Source organism: Carassius auratus, unplaced genomic scaffold (genome assembly GCF_003368295.1).
Source record: "Carassius auratus strain Wakin unplaced genomic scaffold, ASM336829v1 scaf_tig00215156, whole genome shotgun sequence".
NCBI classification, from domain to species: Eukaryota; Metazoa; Chordata; class Actinopteri; order Cypriniformes; family Cyprinidae; genus Carassius; species Carassius auratus.
Genome location: NW_020527955.1, coordinates 1 through 21,404, shown reverse-complemented (window position 1 = coordinate 21,404; position 21,404 = coordinate 1). Strand labels below are relative to the sequence as shown.

At 37.0% G+C, this 21,404-nt stretch overlaps 1 pseudogene; it reads right to left on the bottom strand.

Annotated features, from left to right (window-relative positions):
* Window positions 1-728: 728 nt before the first annotated feature.
* LOC113093813 (discoidin, CUB and LCCL domain-containing protein 1-like) lies at window positions 729-21,398 on the bottom strand (annotated as a pseudogene).
* Between the last annotated feature and the right edge of the window lie 6 nt (window positions 21,399-21,404).

Sequence of the window (21,404 nt, the reverse complement as noted above, 5' to 3'; positions counted from 1 at the left end):
AACTTTTATTGACTATTTAATTTTAATATATGTATTATAATATAATATATGACGTTGCGCCTTGTAAAGGCAATGAAAGCAGCGTAATACCGACCTTATTAATATTCATAGTTAGTAGGATTCGCTATTTAACGCGCAGGTGTGAACTAGCCCACCGAAAAAGGCGCGCTTCCCAAAAAGACCTGCATACAAAACACAAAATGTATTGCGAGCCTTTTAGGTTTATGACAGCCTCTTCTCAGTGCTAATATTTGATAACGCATAATCGTTAAATACAAAGCTGCCCGCGCAGATTTTATAATGTAATAATGTTTGTTTGTTACTAAACTGTTACCAAACTGTCTGCATGCCTTACATCTTAATATAGGCCTATATATTTACCATATGTTATACCTGTTCTTTCCTTCCTGTATGATTGCATTTGCACATACCACAGAATCGGATACACATGGACTCATATTAACATTTGTTGCAGTCGGACAGGCCTGGGATTCACTGCTGTGCTTTAATGTTACATACTTTGGGTGTGAAATGTGATGCAGGGCGCCACCATCAGCTGCTGCCCCATAACTAACACTCCAATGTAACATTCCTGATCACTGTCCCATAGGGATACCTCATGTGTGACATCCAGCTTTCACCAAATATTTACATAATAATGACGAATACTCACTTTTTTAGAAGACATATGCATTTTTTTTTAAGCAAAGCACCCATCACAGGAAAGGTTGAACTACTGGTGCCTTTAATCAGGGTTTAGACAAGCACAAACACAGCACTGAGATTCTCAGTGGCGAAGCACTTGAACACACCAGCATGACCAGATCCTCTTGGGCATTTCAAACTTTAACCATCAGTCCCCAAGCACATCCCCCAAAACATTTCACAGAAATTAAGACCAGTCAGTAATCTTTAACAGGGATTGTCCCTTAAACAGCAGCAACTAAGAGGTCTTCTGAATTCTTAAAGGGACAGTTCATCTGAAAATGAAAATACCTTCATCGTTAACTCTAATCCATTATGACTCTCTCTCTTTCGGGAACAAAAAGAATTGTTGAAATCTCAAAAATGAACATTTTTACATTTTGTTTATAATTTCTTCTCATGTTCCACAGAAGTCAGTCAGTCAGTCATATGAGTTTGGAATTAAATGAGAATGAAAAACAACAATTGTTGAGTGAACTGTCCCTTTAAATAATCTTTGATAGCGAAAAGTAACATATCTTTTTGTTTTTTTTAACTAAATATACATTTCAGACCTGTACATACAAATGTATACTCCTATAGACAGTCCAAATAAAGACATTATGAAATAAGCCATTTTAGTCTGTTATTGCTTTAAACAGCCAGTTTTCACATGGAACAAGGCGAGTCCAAAACAACAAAGTGAACACAACAATACTCTGCATGGAAGAAAGATCAAATCCTTTGAGATACAACAATGCAATTGCATACAGCAGAATGAGAGATGAAAAATGATCCAAACGGCTGAATCTAACGTAAGAATATGACCCTTACACCCAATATACACTTGGAAAAGAGCAGCATGTCAAACCAAATCATTTCTAGATCATCATTTTGCTTGCATTATGGAATTGAGCAAATTTTGTTGCATCGACACACAGCTTGCTTCCAGTTTAGATCTGTTAGGCTACTTAAAAACGCGTTTTGAATTAATTTCATGTGCTTTGATTGGTGAAGAGAGACATGAACGTGGAATGGTTCTAGGTCACATTTTAGGAGACAGATTCTGTGTTACTGAGCTTCTGGTCCGCTTGCTGTAATATCTTATTTTCTGCCTGTGGACCTCAATGTAATGGTTAAAGGAAACTTTTTTTTTCGTTCGATATTTTCTTTGTATTGTTCAAATGCTGGTAGCATATGCAAATGTAAAAAATGTATACTCTTTCTCCATGTTACCTGCACCCAAATATACTAGTTTCTGTCATCAAAAGTCAACATATGACACAAAACATCACCTGGCTGTTAATAGTATTTTGGTGAAAAAATAAATAGGGAATTAACATTGAACATTTACATAACCAACATTTTAACAATGCAAAGATGGTTGAAAATCAGTGAAATTGTCCTTTAAGGATATCTGAAGCAGAGTCTGAAAAAACTTAGATTATGGTCACATTGTAGAACACATGAAGATCTGGCTCGCATTCACAGTTTGTGTCCGATTAGGGAATGAATGCATTCGTCCCCTTCAACTTTCTGCATAAAAAAAAAGACAAAGTACATCATATATACAAAAAAAGTTGTCCCTCATTCACAAATAAGTTAAGTAGTCTGGAGGTGATTTTGTTGAGTCGGGTAAATCAGGCAACATCACAGTATGGTTCTTCTCAGCTTCCTTCTGAGCTGCTGCCCTCTGGGTCTGGCCTGAGTCCGGAGAAAGGCAGTCTGACGCAGTCTCTGGGAGTGGAATAGCACTCTTGAACCTGGGATTTAATCTGGGTTCTCTGGTTCTCCGAGCAATTCCCATTCTGCATGGCGGGCTTCTGGATTTTAGGGCTGTCGTAGATGTCTTCTGGGTAATTCCCCCTGTCCGTTTTGATGTGGGCCGCCTGGTATCCCCCGGCCAGCCCTCCGATCACTTTCCTACAGATACTGCCCTCCACCGCTCTAAACGACGGGCTTTTGTTTAGTACAACGCCTGGGACGCTGTAGCTGGGATCCAGAAGGAAGGGATCTTTGCGGAAGACGTGGCGCTCGATGATGGGCGTGGCGTATTCTGGCTCCTGATTGGTCAGTGGCAGGGCGTACTGGATGCCCGTCTGCAGGTGGTCGTAGTGAGAAGTTGCCTCGATGTCCTTGTCTTTGGCCTCGGTGTCCATGGGTCTGAACGTCGAGCCTTTTCGGGACACAGTGTCTGTGCCGAGCATGAGAGGCTGCTGGTACTCAGCTGAAGAACGAGAAAACGGAAATCGTTAGAAAAAGAGTTATTCTAAAATGCCGTAATTTTACATTCAGGGTTATTTTAGTATTAAATATACAATATTGTAGTATTTATTCATTTTTGAATGTGATTTTATTTTGATATTTTCCATTAAAATTTTATTTAGGTTTTTAGCAATTTTGTTATATATGCTTTTGTCATTTCTTAAAAAAAAAAAAAATTCTATATAGCTTCATATGATAATTTAGCTTTAATTTTTTTAAATATAGATTAAAGTACTTCAAATGTTATTTCAGTTAGTTTAGTGGGCGACATTTCTAATTTTCATTAAGGTTTTTTAAGCTTAAGATTTCATTATTAAGTAATTATTTATTTTCTGTTATTTCAGCTCTATTTTAATTACAATCTAAAATATATTTCTAATTTTTAATAGTTTCAGTCAGGGCAAATCATTAAAAAATCTATATTAAAAAACTTAAACTTGAAAAATGAGAAATATCGCCTTGGCAACTAGCTAAAATAATATAAGTTTAGGTAATGAGATTTTTCCTGACTAACATTTTTAGTAATAAAAAACTACATTTGGACAAATAAATTATTACAGCATGAATTAAATCAATGAAAACGTTTCAGTATATGTTCAAAGGGGCTCCAAGTCAAGCACCAGGCTTGAAATCAGACCGCCTGTAATCTGTCTGACGTCTTGCACAAACCTTGAATCATCAATAATTACAGCCCTGGAGGAGCGTAGGGGGAAAAGTGCAAATTAAATTTTAGCAGGCATTTTTATCTGGCAAGGATTCAGGCTGTTACAACTATTTGTAAAAGGTTATTTTCCTTCTTCAGCTCACTGGAGGGCAATAAATTGCCTTACAAGTTGAACCCCTATATCAGACAATAATAATAAAAAAACTTCAGTTGCAGCAACAAAAATGAAATGCTCTGGTTTTAAATCCATATTTCACATGAACACAAATTCTTAAAGGGATACTCCACCCCAAAATGAACATTTTGTCATTAATCACTTACCCCATGTAGTTCCAAACATGTAAAAGCTTTATTTGTCTTCGGAACACAATTTAAGATATTTTTGATGAAAACCGGCAGGCTTGTGACTGTCTCATAGACTGCCAAGTTACACTGTCAAGGTCCAGAAAAATATGAAAGCATCATCAGAATAATACATCTGCCATCAGTGTTTCAACCATAACATTATGAAGTGACGAGAATACCTTCTGTATGTGAATAAAACAAAAATAACGAATTGTCAATAGTCTCCTCAGTGTCTCTCCACATCACTCAAACTGTCTACGCTCTTCTATGTTACCCACGCCACGAGGATCCGCTGTGTCTACATTTATTTATGATCTCATTTGAAAGAAAACAGCATATCCTTATTTTTGTTTTCTTTGCTTATAAAAGGATTCTCGTCGCTTCATAGCTTTACGGTTGAATCACTGATGGCAGATGGACTACTTTGACAACGTTAGAAGACAGACCCGGAAGAGAAGACAATGCTGAATATAGTCGTAATTTTTGTTATTTTTGCACCAAAATGTATTTTTGATGCTTCAACAAATTCTAACTGACCCTCTGATGTCACATGGACTACTTTGATGATGTTTTCTTACCTTTCTGGACAAGGACAGTATAACGTACACACAGCTTCAATGGAGGGACTGAGAGCTCTCGGACTAAATCTAAAATATCTTAAACTGTGTTCCTAAGATGAACAGAGGTCTTACGGGTTTGGAACGACATGAGGGAGAGTCATTAATGACAATTTTAATATTTGGGTGAACTAACCCTTTAACATATTATAGTTTTTTTAGCAGTCTCCTCAACACAGGGTAGCAAAATCCTTGCAGCTGGATGGGACACTGTGTAAATAATAAATCAGTCAACATTACCTGCCATTGCACTGGTTACCAGGTCCAGCTTCTGGATGGGGTCCTTCTCAGAGCTGTACTTGATGGTGAACTCTGTGGACTGGTGCCTGGCAAACGGCTGTTTTATCTGTCCCCAACAGCCTGCAGACAATAACCTTTCAACTGTCAGCCATTCTGTGAAAGATGGTTTTATCTCTGTGTGAGTTGAGCAACTATGTATATTTGGAAGAAGAGGTACGTCATGAAGACAAAAAATATTTTGTGAAGACTATGAAGGTAAAAAAGACATTCAGATCATCCAGATATGGTTAAGTCGTGATTTATTCATCCACAAGTGCGCATTAATAATTGTATGTATTTTATGTCATTCTAGAAGCACGTTTTGATGAAAGCAAAGAAAAAGTTCAGCCAAAAATGACAACATTGCTGCTATTTACTCACTCTTAAATCTGTAGGATTCATTTCATCGATGTAAACCCAAAACAATACATTTATTAAAATGTTCAAGCAGCTCTTTTTCCAACAATGAAATAAATGGGGAACAGTGGCACCAAAAACAAAAGCATCCTAAAAGCAACCCATGTGCTACATTCTTCAAGTTATTCAATAGCTTTTATATGAAAACGAACAAAAAAAATAAGTAATTATTCATAAATAACAAAAACAAAATCTTGTTTCATTTACGAAAAGCTATCAGTTGGCATTGGGAGGACAACTTTTCAAAAAACAGCAGCTTAAATACTTTTCCAAACAATCTTCTTTTTTTGAGAGAGTGAATTTATAGCATATACAGTACAGACCAAAAGTTTGCACACACCTTCTCATTCAAAGAGTTTTCTTTATTTTCATGATTATGAAAATTGTAGATTCACACTGAAGGCATCAAAACTATGAATTAACACATGTGGAATTATATGTGGAATTAAATACACAACAAAAAAGTGTGAAACAACTGAAAATATGTCATATTGTAGGTTCTTCAAAGTAGCCACCTTTTGCTTTGATTACTGCTTTGCACACTCTTGGCATTCTCTTGATGAGCTTCAAGAGGTAGTCACCTGAAATGGTCTTCCAACAGTCTTGAAGGAGTTCCCAGAGAGATGCTTAGCACTTGTTGGCCCTTTTGTCTTCAGTCTGCGGTCCAGCTCACCCCTAAACCATCTGGATTGGGTTCAGGTCCGGTGACTGTGGAGGCCAGGTCATCACTCTCCTTCTTGCTCAAATAGCCCTTGATGCCTTCAGTGTGACTCTACAATTTTCATAGTCATGAAAATAAACTCTTTGAATGAGAAGGTGTGTCCAAACTTTTGGTCTGTACTGTATATGGTGATCTTTTTTAGGCACATTACTCCCCATATATTCTTGTTGAAGGAAAAAGTGCTGTTTGAACTTGCTTTGTGTTCCACTGAAGAAATGATAACATCTTTGGTGTTTATAACCGGTTTTGAGGATTATTCCTTGAAATGTTCCGGCCAGTTCAGTTAAAACTAATGTTTTACCTGTATGTGTCTCCGCAGAGCCATATGTGTTCTCCTTTGTCTTCTTACTGTGGGACAATGAAAAACATCAACGTCAGAGACACAGGTGGCAAAGTCTAGGGTCTCTGACCACCCTCATCAGTCTTGAACAACAGAAGACGCCTAACAATTCCCTTGAAACACCTCCATAAGAGGTTTCCATTCATTCATCCTCATTTCCCCCCGTCCCTGAGCTCTCTCTCAGAGGACTAAAGCAGCTGGCACATCTCCTGACACTGACCTTTGACCCTCAACACAGCCCTCAATCTCTCCATTCTTTATGAATTTAAACACCACTGCAATGTGTTAATGAGGAATCACAACAGGCCACACAGGGTTTGCTCTTTTATTGACACCGGTGGCTGTGATATCTATTAGGGCAGGCTGGGAATCACTGGTGCATGTTCATGTGCAATAGTGAGACTGTCTGCTGTGTTTGATAACAGGGCTAGAAACAGCTGAACTGAGATAAACCTGCTGTGCTCTGAATGCTAACATATCAGACTCTACCTCCGTCTCACGTCAGACACAACAAGGAAAATACAGACAAAATAGTCTTAACAGTCAACATGAAATCAAAACGCACCTATTTACTTTGTTATGATTGCCTAACCTTCAATGTGTATTTGGAGAGGACTTTTACATCTCAAAGGGGTATGGTAGCAAAAATACTTCTGGGAAAATCATAATAAAATTGACTTACTTGTATAGCGTTTTAACCACGCAGATTCCCACCAGAAGCAAGACCACAAGCAGAATGGTGGGCACAATTATTACGACCAGATTAACTGAAAATAAAAGAAAAATACAAGATATTTTTTCATGATGAAGAAGAAAAACTAAGAAATATCCGTGTACATTTACATTTTTGAACCATGACATTTTAGAGATAAAAATATAATAATATAAAAACAAACAAGCATATATTTCTATAAAGGAAATCAATAAAAATTTATATTAAGATAAATATAACAAATAAGGTCAGGTAAATAAGTGTCATTTAAGTGTCATTGATGCATTAAAGGCAGGGTAGGTAAAACATGTATAAAAAACTTTTTTTCCAAATGTGTTTAAACTTTATTTATATATCAATACATAATTAAAATGTAAGTACTCTGAAAAAGAAAGTATAAAAATCGAGTGTCTGTAGACCTCTAACGACTGTTTTAAAGACAGCTCATTATTTCCATTCACACCACCCCCTCCCTTCTGGGCGCCTTCTAAAGCCACGCCCCCAAAACACATGAACGCGCGACTCCGACCACTGAGCTGGAAGACGCATTATTTACCTGAGACGAGCGGAGAGGAAGGAGCAGAGTGCATGTAGTGAAATCATGTCAGAATCACATGTAATAAAAATAACTTTATAATTATGAAGATAAACAAACAAGATGTATTTTAGTACTCACTATCAAGCTAGCATATTGATATTGGTAAAGTTTAAAATATATATTTTTTGATTCGCTAACGAGCTAGTTATCTATAAGGCAAAGCTAAAAACAGGTTGCATGATACACGTTTGTCCATTACCATCATTTACACTGTGATGAAGATGAATTTCGTGTAAGATTCATAACATATACGTTGTTCTGCATGTAAGAGTTTCCATGATGAAAGCATTGTTGACTCTGATGAGGACTAACGTTACACTCCAGAGACAAGTACCGCATCGTCAGCTCGAGGACAGGTCCGGGGTCGAGGGCGAAGCAGAGGAGGTCGTGCAAGAGGCCGTGCAACTAGGGTCCGAGGAAGTAGAGGCCGAGGACGGGGTGGTCGAAGTGCAGGGCAGGGCAAGGAGCACTTGAGTTCCCTCAGTTCCAGCCATCGCTGGAAAGGCACGCCGATATTAACTCGCGTTTTATTTCTTTGTTTATCCAAAGACTTTTTGTTCATTGCCTTTTCTTGTACTGTTACTGTCTTCCTTTTTTTGCCTGGTTTGCCTTCACTAACTGCATAGGCCGGTACAGTGAATTTTGCTTGCTGTTTCTCTGCCATTGTTTTGGTATTCCTAGGATCCGTGCCTCTTGAATTCCTCAAATCAAACGTGCGTACGCAAGTGGGCAGGTCATGTGTGGCAAAAGGGTGGTTGCCATGGTTGCGAGAGAGTGACAGTCGCCTAAGCCAATCCTATGTTTCGTGCCGAAAGGAAATAATGAGCTGTGTTTAATACAGATTAAACGGTCTAGAGTCACTCGATTTTTATACTCTTTTTATCAGAGTACTTACATTTTAATTATGCATTGATATAAATAGAAAGTTTAAACAAATTTGGAAGAAAGTTGTTTATAAATTTCTTACCTACCCTGCCTTTAATACATTTCATAGTAATATTTTGAATTACAATAAATATTTATATTTTCTGCTTTTCAATTTTGGTCTACTTTTTACTTTGCGTTTAATAATAATAAAAAAATTATATAGTTTTTATTACGTTTAGTTCTAATTATTCCAGTACTCCAACTTAATGACAAATCTTAACTGACTTAAAAAAAAAAGCAATTACATCATACCAAGATCAGCCTGAGAGGCCACTGGTTTGGTCATGTCATTGTGAATGGGCTGTGTAGGCTGGGCCTCCTGTGTTACCAGAGATGATGAATTTACTGCTTGGGGAGAAACAGTAGTTTAGTGAACAGTTTGGATGATAAAAATGTGGTTTTAAAGCCTGTATGTGTCAGAAATGCACCTGGGATGGGTTTAACGTAAGGACAGCCCAGTAGCTGCACTCTCATAGCGATTATCCGGTGCCACTGCTGAGGTACGACTCGAATGCTTCGTGCTACGATGGAGGGATGGAAAGTGTTGCGTGTTTGGTGGAGGCTGTCAGTGTTTCCTTCAAAGATCTGAGGTAAAACAGATGAATGATGCACAGACACTTAAAGAATTTGTATTACTTACTCTTATTAAACATCTCTGGTCTTATTGCGTGTGATTGATCAGTGCCATTATTGAATTTAGTTTTTTTCCATAAACTCAAAGAAAATTTTTGATGCCATTTGGCAAGGGAAAAACAAAATCTCTCTCTCTAGAATATATTACTATTATTATGTTCTACTGTTGGCCAGGGAAAAACTATGTAAAACAAAAATAACATTTATAATAATTCAATAAAGTTAAAATTTCAATAAAATTTCTGGGTTGTGTTGAACATGATTATGTAGTGATATAAAGACAAAGTCTTACCATATCATCAGAGTTATTATACTGGACAAATGTTCGCCAGCGACTCTTCTCTTTGTACTGGATCTTGTAGTTTTTTACAAAATATCCGAAGCCTGCAATAGTCAAGCCTGTGGTCAGAATACCTATGAAAGAAAAATATTTTTCAGAATGATTACATTATCAAACTACAGTTTATTTCAATGTTTAGTCACACAACATTTAGCCTCAAACGCTCCTGAGGTCATTCTCCTGAGGACAGTGATGCAAACGCTCAGCAAGCTGAGGAATGTGACAGCATGTAGACTAAAGACTTCACTTCAGAGTGCGTCCAGACTCATTCAGCTCCTGAACACATTCCTGAGGGAAACACTCAAGTGACATGTTCCCAGCAGACACAGAAAGACCCAGAGGCCTGTTATTACTTTCCAACATGAACTACATCACGGGCATGAGGACGCCACCGTGATCAAAGAAGCAATTCAAAGTGTGAAGCAGTGAGATTGAAGTGTGAGGACTTGAAAGTTGAGAAAGGAAGTTACTCATCATCAAAGTGAGGATACTATTTAAAGCAAGTCAGGAAAGCTAAAGATTCAAAGCACTATTTTTTTTTATTTAAAAGACACTTGCGTCCCTTTTTTGTGGCTGAAGATGAATACATTGATAACTAAACAAGCAGTTAAGGTAAATTATAAAATACATAATTGTGGTTCTGACTGGATGAGTCATGCATAACCCCATAGTTCTCACACCTACAATGTGGAAACTACTTCTGGGATAGCACTCAGACAACCAACGCTGGTGAGAAGCAAGGCAATTATAGTTTAGCATTTTTAAATTGGTTTTATTTTAATATGGGTTTCACATTTATTTATTTTAAAATTAGCTATAATATTCAGTTTAGTTTTTAATAGTTTCATAATAATTTAGTTAGAATGTCAAAATGAAGTGTGCAAGCCATATTCATATTTGAAACACATTATAAATGTGTGTTGTGATATTTAATATGAAAAATAAAAATCATCTGGTCAGATCTTATTTAACCACAATCATGATATTGTAACTGTCGTGTCTTGTTTTCTTTCGCACGAACAACCGCACATAAATCTTAACTGGGGCTAATGAAATTCAATAACGGCAGAGCCTCAATAGTGGAAAATTGTTCAAGTTCAAGTCATTTGCGTTGCAAGATGAATCACTGACTTCAATTAAAAATACACATGATCCTTCAGAAATCATTCTAATATGCTGATTTGCTACTGCTAAAAAATAAGTGAAAAAAAATGAAGAAAAATCTTACTGACCCAAACTTTTCAACAACACTGTAGGTTACAGTGACTTTACTTTCATTAAGGGTGATTCTAATATAACACTAACACTAGTTTCTTTCAGCTCATTGCTTTTATTACCCTACTCTCTACAGCAATGAATAAAAATAAAAAAAAACATGAATTTTTCATGCCTGTTGACAAAAGCTTTCTCAGAGAAAAATGCAGAGTGGCGACCCCCATGGATAAAGAAATGCTTTTTATTTAGCTTTACAAATTTTTATGTGATCACCACAACAATAACAGAGCTTCCTCTTTGAGACGAGCCGGTTTCACTCAGGGTCATCGTGTCCAAAAGCACAGATTCCCTCTAGCAGACAAAGTGAGCATTCTCCTTCTCCTTGAGCTGGATGAAATTAACTCGGTTGTGCTGTCTACACACAGTCATGCTCAAAATAAATGCATGTCCGGTGTGTTCCTAAATTTAAATGTGCTTTTGTAAGAGGGTTTGTATGTGTGATGAATGGACACAGAGAGGGCCTTTCTGTGTTTTTATGCAATACCAGGAACTGTTTTGCAGATACCAGTTAGCGGTCAGGGAGGAGTGAACGCTCATGTGCTCAAAGTGTGTAATGCTCGGCACTCAGAACTGGTTATGAGAAAGACCTTTTATGAGGATAATTACACCCTCTAGGACCAACTTTGGGTCTTTCTGCCATGTTTGCGTGTTTGTTTTGATATAATACCATTACATTTCTCCCTTTAGTACAGAAAACTACTACAGGAAAGCCAAATCTGCACACTGAGATATAAAAAAGGGTAAAGCCAGGTGACCCAGAGACGAACAATCTGAATAAACAAACATATAAATGTGATCAGGTTATGAAGGCTAATGGTATTACCTGTGATCCTCCTCTTTTCTCTGAGGTCAATCTGGAGCCATTTTGGATGGTTGTTGTTAAGGTCATCAGAGACACCTGGTTGGGTGCTGTTAGAAAACCAGTCGACTTCAGACCCGTCGGTGGAGATATTGTGTGATGACAAGCTTGTAGCAGTGCTCATAGGTTGAAGAATAGTCTGTTGACTGCAATCTGTAAAAGAGATGACTCTCTGGTCAGAAATACATTTAAAATGAAACCTTTACACTACAATTTAAATGTTTGGGGACTGCAAAATTTGTGTCCAAGAAATTAATACTTTTTTTCAACAAGGATGCATTCAATTGACCAAAAGTGACAGTAAAGACAATAGAAAAATTGTTAAATTCTATTTTCAAATAAATGCTGTTCTTTTGAACTTTATCAAAGAATCCAGAAAAATGATTCACACAAATATTTAGCAGCACAACTGTTTTTAACACTGCATCAAATCAGCATATAATTTCTGAAAGGTCATGTGACACTGAAGTAATGATGTTGAAAATTCCGCTTTGCCATCAGAGAAATAAATTACATTTTAAAATACCGTATTTTCCAGACTATAAGTCGCACCTGAGTATAAGTCGCATCAGTCCAAAAATACGTCATGATGAGGAAAAAAACATATATAAGTCGCACTGGACTATAAGTCGCATTTATTTAGAACCAAGAGAAAACATTACCATCTACAGCCGCGAGAGGGCGCTCTATGTTTTCAGTGTAGGCTACAGGAGCACTGAGCAACATAGAGTGGCCTCTTGTGGCTGTAGATGGTAATGTTTTCTCTTGATTCATTTTTAGCTCGTTTCTCTTGGTTCATGTCAAATTAATTTTGATAAATAAGTCGCACCTGACTATAAGTCGCAGGACCAGCCAAACTATGAAAAAATGTGTGACTTATAGTCCGGAAAATACGGTACATTAAATTACAAAACTGGCATTTTAAATTGTAATATTACTACACAAAATGACTGCATTTTTGATTAAATAAACTTCTTTCAAAAACATATACACATCTTTTGAATGGTAGTGTAAGGGATTCGTGCCACACGTACAACTATGGTGACTATTAATGAATTCCAAATTCACCAACAACAACAATAAAAAAAACTTCAAAAGAGAGTAATGTTAGTTCTACTCATGTCTAGTGCTTGGCATTATAATAGAACACACATGTGGAGCAAAAACACAGTTATGTATACACTGACTCAACAGGAAGCCCTGAGCTCTTAAAATACCCAACCGTGTGTACAGTTAAATGGAAACGTATGTGCTATGAACACACTATTACAATAAAAGATGAGGGGAAAGACCCCCAATTCTTTAAAGAAAGAAAAACAGGGCCAATACATCCTGTTGTTTAGTCCCGAATTGGCTAACACCATCACATTCCACACATTGAGCATATGTCGACAGAGGAAACTCAGGAAGAAGACAAGGACAATCTCAGCATGAGGTCAGAAAATATTCCAAGACGAATTTCTGCATACTAATTTTTTTTTAAAGCTTTCAATATTACTTAGAAATATCAAGTAGTATTGAATATTTATTTATTTCACATCATGTTTCTTTCTTTTATTTATTTTTTTCTAAGTTAGAAAACTGTTCATTTACAGTTTTAAACAGGATTTTTAAATCTTGGGATTTCAGCAAAAACGACTTCACTGTAAGTATATTTGAATATTTAGTAAAACATAAAACTTCATAAATTGCATATTAATATTTCGTGTCACATACTGTTTTTTGAATGTTAGCATCTAGTTAGGGGGTTGATGAGGGTAGGATGCTCGCTTGTTGGTAGCATTCATTGCTTTAAGCTAATTGGATTAATGGGAATCAATTGACATGGATCGATTGATGTCCACACATCTATAAACTCCTGTCATCAGAAACTCATGCAATACATCAATCATGCACACTGAACACAAGTCCACTTCTGACCAGAAGAGATTAGGGTCATATCAGGAAAGGTACTTTCAAAAATCTGTAATAACAACTGACTAAAGCTTGTGGGTGTCACTCAAGTAAACAGTGAACAGTCAATGCATCCAGGTTTTCTGTAGGAAAACATTTTAAAAGTAAAGGTTGTTTTTTGGCATCCATAGTTCCATGAAGAATATTCAACATCCATAGAACCTTTCCATTACACAAAAGATTTTTTATAGTGGAAAAGGGTTCTTTAGATTTTAAAATGTTCTTCACACTTAGATAAAAATGGTTCTTTTTAAGAATTGTTCACTGAAAGGTTCACTGGGGAACCAAAAATTATAATTCTGGGTGCATATTTTGAAAAAAAAAACAAAAGTATGTTTTGACCTTGCATGCATGTAAACCCATTGTAGGAGACTCCTAAAAGAATATAAGGAACCTTTAAAATGGTATAATAAATGACAATAATTCTGAAGAACATTTGTTAGTTTTTTTGTGATTAAACTTTTTTTTCAAGTCATTTTATATCTTTCAAGTTCAATTAAATTAAAGTTAAATGAAAATTAAACCAAATGTAACCAAACCAAAATGAACCACATTGTTTTGCATAACTACATCAAATGTTAACATAAAAATTTAGATCTATTAGTTAATTATTATATTGAGTAAATACAAAAAATATTTTGTGTATGTGTGTGTGTGTATATATATATATATATATATATATATATATATATATATATATATATATATATACACACATACACAGTATTTGCATTTATATAACTCAATAATAATTATACATTAAATACAAAAACCTTATGAAAAACATATTTCTTGATTTCATCCCATTGTATTTTTAGTTTCTCAAACTTAATTGTTTACTACTGTGAGTCAAATTCAGGAATTTGTGAGTCATTCTCCATTTAGCATCCTGCACAACCGTGGAAAGTAAACCTTTGGAGCAAGTGTTGGCACATGTACACGTTTGGCAACCGCCGTGAGAATTTGATTCATCAGCTTCAGCAGAGCTGCACAGGTAAATAATACCGGTCTGTGCCAAACTCAAACAGCCGGAGAAAAACTAATTCACACGCCTTCCATTCACCTTGATAAAGAGCAAACAGGGCTTCCTTTATACGAACTGTTGGGGCGGCACAAAGTGATTAAGCTACTTCCTTTTTTGCAGAGATGCAAATATACCAGTCAAATTAAAACCATAACACACAGTGGCAGCAGGAATAACAGCAGGTGACAAAAAACTAATCATGTCAACATGGTTCAAGAAATAATAGGATTAATCCTACACCAATATGTGTACTCGATTTACATCACCATTTAACCATAAAACAAAAGTACTTACCGTTTGTCACAAATGTGAAGAGGGTTTCAGACAACGAGCCACTGAAAGACATGAAAAAACAACCATATCAGTGAGCAATGAGCGTTTTAGACACAAAAGATCATTATTACACTGATTAATTAAGGCCCTGTCTTGTGAAAGTAACGCCTTCAGGGGTGCCAAGAGGGAGATTCCCATTGTCAACCCAGTTGTGTTGCCAAATTCAGAGGACCTCCCTCACTGCATCCCGCATCTCTCCCTCTGACAGGAGAACTGGGGTACAGCTGGGGTGGTGGAAAGAGCAGTGTGCTGGTAATTAGAGAGGAACAGGCTGGGAAATTGCATCTCTGTCAGCCATTGCTTAAAAACCTGTCATTATCACAGGCTTCCTGGATGTGATTACTTTTTCAGCACTTTTATGGCAGCTGAGCAAACCATTTCAGAGTTCAGGGCACAAAGTGGTTTACGACAGCGTGAACGAACCGAAATAGGATATAGCGAGTGGTGAGCCAAGAACAAAAAAAAAATGTCTGGAGCCTGGGAATACAAGCAATAAACTGCTGGTGACAGAAATATAATCAAATAAAATCAACGGAATAGTGAATCAAGTGCTGATCAGAGTCGCTAGACTGAAATAACCATAAAAGTGCATGCAATAAAACAAGCCTGAGATCAAAACCCAAGCAATTTAATTACAGGAACTGATATTGATTGTCGTTATGCAGTTAAAGCGGTAAAAGTAAACCCTGAGGACTGTTATATCATCAACAAAATCTCCTTAGAGTGGCCATGATGAATTTAGTTTGACTAATCAATTGGTTTGTAAAATAAATGGCTAATCCACCACTGCAACTTCGCCAGCTTCATATGCATTGCTATTTTTAAGTGCTTTCTAAGACAAGCAACAGTAATATTACTTCTCATAGTTTGGTTTATCAAAAGAATATAATGAAATATAAAAGTGATAATTAATAATTAAGTATAAAAAAAAAAATATATATTTAAATATATATCCAGGACACCCCAGCAATCACATAGAAATGCACTAAAAAACAAACAGGACACCCCAGAAACTATATAGCAATGCTCTAGCAAACAGAAACAATATAACAACACAATAAAATCCATTCAGAACGCCCAATTACTGCATAGCAATGCCCTTATTAAAACCCAGAACACACTGCCATTCACAGTTTCCAGTTCGCCCAACTGAGACCCGGCCCGAGAACCAGGCTCAGTACAGGAACCATGCTGGTGGAAAAAAAAAAAACATTACAGCACATTAAAAACCAATCAGCGGCCTACATCCCAGTAACCGCATAGCAACTCCCTAGCACCCTAGAAACAGCACTAAAATCTGTCCTGTGGCCTAGTGCATGCGCATGACACATTTAGCCGTGCTGGTCATTTGGCTTGTTTGAGTCTGACTTAGATCATTTCCTGATTCCCCTTTCTTCTTCTCCTCTTTTCTTGTTTTTTCCTACTGTTCCCATCAATAAATGGTGACAAAAAAGACAGAAAATGATCTTAATCTGCATGTGTTCTGTTAGGCTTCACCAGGTTTTAAATGACTCTAGAGAGCTGCCTGTTGTCCTCCTAATAAATCACTCCTCAATGGACACTTCAAACACTCCTCAGAGACTATAAGAAGAGGCAATCTTGATTTCTTTCTCAACCTGACCCCAGTTCCCCGATGACAAATCTGTGAAACCGCAACAGTCCAGACAGAGTGTCCGTGACATTAAGTAGTACCTGAACCATCCATCACGCAAAAGAAGGCAGGAATCACCTCTTCATAATAACCACTGCACTGCTGGAGAACCTAACAAGGTCACATTCAGACATAGCCAGTAGATGAAGTATCCTGAATAATACATGTCGTGACTTGTCTGGGGGAACTTGTAAGGCAGACTATTTAAATTCCTCAAACTGTAATCTGGAAAAAACGGTTTTCCTGGCAAACTTACAGTAAACACATATGTTGACAGAAATCTACTCAAGATGGAAGTCGATGAGGCAACAGTTGCATATTTGCCCCATAGACTTCAATTGTAAATGTGTAAACATCAACATTTCATTCCTTTTTATGTACCGGGAAAGCCCACACGCTGATGTCTGACTCACCTAAGAACATAAAAGCATTCTGTATCACAGATAAAATCTGAGGCTTCAAGCTTCTGGCACAGAGATAGACCACAGAAACCACTGCAGTAACTCACTCTTTTGACTGGATGCCATTGGCTCTGACCGCAGGGTAGTGACTGAGCCCTCGGCGCACCTCCACTGTGATTGGTCCTCCAAACTGGTCCATGATAACCCCAGCATGCACCGCTGATTTACACAAAACTGATGTCTGAAATAGAAAATAGAAAGCACTCAGTCACAATTATAAGAACTTTTAAGCAACAGCAGAGAATTTAATAGGCTACGCTGATCGGAAGACCGAAGCTGAATGACTCCCTGACAGCAGGTGGCGCTTATGAACAGCAATGAGACAGTGTTTCCTGGGTTACCGCTGTAAACCAAGTAGGGTTGCACTTATGAACACTACTTTAATATGCATTGTTCAGAGGCAAGAGGAAAATAAAATACCTTCTTCTGAAAATAGTCAGTTCCCCTCAGAGATACATTCGTATAAACTCCTACTCCAGTTGTATCTCGATTTGTTTGGCATCTTAACCATTTTGAATCATCACATATTTGAGTCGTCACCGGCGCGTGGTTAATCATTTCATCCTAAATATATATGCATAATTTCATGTTGTGAGCACAGACTCAGCTACATAAAACATCCATATGAACACTGCAACAACAGGCATTCAATTCAGTTTGCTCTGGTATTTCATAATTACTAAGACAGACCTCCGTTTCAACATAAAACATGCATGTTTTTAGTCTCAACATAGATTAATTAAAAAAAGTTTAAGACTGGGAAGGGCTTTATAATTTAATTCTGAGGGAACAATTACAGTAATTGAAGCCGCCAGTGGAAAACATTCCTCATCTACCACAGCGAATGCTAGTACCTTGTCACAGAAAATGCCTTCGCATGAATTACCTTTCTAAAGGATCCTTTGCATTACAGGCAAGGCCAGGTAACAGTCATAATGGGATTTGAACAATGAGCAACACTGAGCTTTGACTCTGACAGCACATGCATGTTATCTAAATGCAGATGTTTCTTATCTAGATTATGCCACTTTTCACTTGCTCATCTGCAAAATAACAAAAACTTGCTTCCTTTTTTTCCAGAAATGATGAAAATCGATTGTTATTTAACTAATGATCAGTACAACAAATTTCAAGTTATTACCACAAAACATGTTGAAATCTTTAAAATACCATGTGGATAGTTGATTGCCTCCTAATTAACATTTACCACACAGTCAGTTTTTATAACATTTAAAAACTTAAAAGAACTTTTTACTTTGAATCTTAAAGCTGAAGATAAAAGTAATCAGAAAAAGACTTCCAGAAGCAAGCCCACTTATAAAAGCTTGAGCAAAATAACTGACTATGGCAGAAAAACTAAATAAAAGTGTACGGTCTCTGGGGTGGTCCGGTGTTTTACATTGAGCCCATTAGCTACTAGCAAAATCATTACTGTGTTGAGGTAACAGAAGATGTATTGTGTGTTATCAGCAGAAACAGCTGCACTGCATTCAGACTGAGATGCTTCATTAACCGGAACATGTCCTCTCCAGTCAGGGCCATAAATACAGCCCTATCCAACAACTGCAGTGTTTACCTTTGATTTATGATGCATAAAAGTTGTGCTACCCCATGCAAAACACTACTGCGATGTCACAGTCCTCTATGTGGTTGCTAGATTGTATTGGTTTCTTACTACCCTATGTTAAAAACCAAAAAAAAAAAAAATATATATATATATATATATCCAACATGGCAGTAATGTAATGGAACAGCCCTTAGCCTCTGCTAAATGTAAATTATTTATCATAATTACTCATAAAACTCTAATTACTCATAAAACCATAGCTGCGTTTAAAGAATTGGATTTTTAAGGAGAAATGTTGGTAATTGTCACTTTGCACTTCTAGTTTTGATAAGACTGTTTTCTCCTGGTATATGTTTTTTTTTTGTTTATATCTTTAATGTTCTTTTTGATCAATTTCATTTGTCTTTGCTGAGTAAAATTATTTTTTTCTAACAGATTTAACAGATTTCATTCAGTTGATTCAATCAGTCGATTCATTCAGTCTTTCAAAGTATTGATGAACCTATGAGGTTAAGGTGGCAAAATAATGAATCAATGTGTGTGTGTTGGAGTGACTGCTGAATGGTTTTGGAGGGCAGATCTACTGTGCTGGCATTATCTGTCTGTAATCCCAGAGTCCAACTGCTCCACCCAACCTACACAAAAGCAAATGTGAAGTAATCAATTGCTCTGGCTCTTTCCAAAGCCCGCCACGCTCGCATATCAAAGCAGACAGCAGCAGGGTTGAAATGCGCCCCTTTGTCCTCCCATTGCTGGTTAAGACCCTGTTTGTGAGTGCTCAGCCTGGAGCCGTGTGTCTGTTGTCTTTCTTGAAAATCTGTGATCCGTGATGGGGGTTAGGGCAACTTAAAGCAGAAAGCGTTCCTCCTACCATCAGGTTAGTCTATGGAAATGTAGCATTAGTAAAATACAATACAGAGAGATAGTCACGCTCTGATAGACTGGATTTTCCCACAATCAGAATGTGCATTTTCCAGTTTCCTTCTGTTTTACATTTTTAGTCTATTTCTGTTGTAATCATTTCCTAAATTCTATATATATTTTTTGTTTGTTTAAATTACGAAAAAAACTGTATGTTTCTCATATGTAGCAACTGGTGTAAAAATTCTTTGCATATTATTTATCACATTCTGGATATTTTTTTAGTTTTTAAAAGTCTTATGCATACCAATTCTGCATTTAGATTTATTTAAAAATACAGTAAAAACAGTAATATTAGGGCATACTATAATTTTAAAGAATTGTTTTCTACTAATATATTTATCAAATGTAATTTTGTCCTGTGATGGCATAACTGAAGTTTCAGCATCATTACTCCAGTCTTCACACAATCCTCCAGAAATCCCTCTAATATCCTGATGGTGATTGAGAAATCTTAGAAAAATTTGATATTTCTTATTATTATCCACAATTGTGCTGTTTAATATTTAACTGTGATGCATTTTTCTCAATTATTTGATTAATAGAAAAGAACAAAATAAAAGCATATACTTGAAAAACTTTCATAAAAGCTGTGTCCTTGCTAAATAAAAAAATAATTACTTTAAAAATATATATATATACTGATAAACTTTTGAATGGTAGAGTACTGTAAAAGTATTAAACGTTTAATTACTACAAACTATTACAATAAACAAAATATGAATTTTTTAGATCATAACTACTTTGATATTTACACTTTAGCTTATTTTTCATAAGATTGTTGGGGTCCAAAACTCTTGGCACCACATTTAAAGTACAAGAGGAAGCAGCTGAAAAGTCTGATTTTATTACCTGACACAAAAAAATGCTCTTGGGAATGAAATCCAGCAGATAATAAAAGAACTTGTACAAAAAAAAAAAAAAAACCCTACTACCATTAAGTTAGAAAACCTGCCAAAATAGAAGTATTTTCAATTCATGGTCTCACGACTTCATTTTTGCTTTAAGAGGTTCCAGCTACACTCATGCAACAAACATCTGATTCAAAATGAAAAAGAACCTTTCAATTACCCTCCAAATTCAAAATGCTGGACACACACAAAAGCCTCGGCCAGCTTAGATTTCACAAACAGGAAGAGATTTTACCACCAATGCAAGCTTTCAGAAAAGAACCGTTAACTTGAGTTGTAGGCTCAAAGCCCAAGGCACATGATTCTCTCCACATCAAAACTATCCGTTGCTGCTTTGGTCAATCCTTGAATAACCCAAATCTCTTACTCTGATCGGCTTGAAAGGTTTGGCACAATTACATAATACGCCTTTCATTCTGAGTTCACTGCCCAGTCTAAAGTGACCGGGAGAACAATGTGGGCAGCACAAATGATCTGTCACCGCATATCCTCAGGGGTGTCCACACACACACACAAGCCCTGTCCACAACAAATGGGTGTCAGACAATGGGACGAGCCATTAGTGCATTCCACCCCGACTGCGTGCCTGCTTAACATTCCCCGTGAAGGCCCTTGAGGCCTGAGCACCTGTGGGAAAATCTGCTTAGAGAAGCTGCTTTTCCTGTCCGAGCCGCTGCATCTGAAACCTCTTCAGGAAGCGCCCCGCTGAGCATCTGCTTGTCTGCATGTCGTCCATGTAAATAAACTTGCCTAACAATCTCCCGCAGATGCGGAATGAGCCGTGACATGCTAGCCACACCTGAGGAAAACAATGAGACGCTACTCACATGTCTGTAGCCCAGGGAAATGTCCCCAGACACGTCTCCTGTCACCGCTGCACATCCGCCGGACAGTACTTCCTACACGG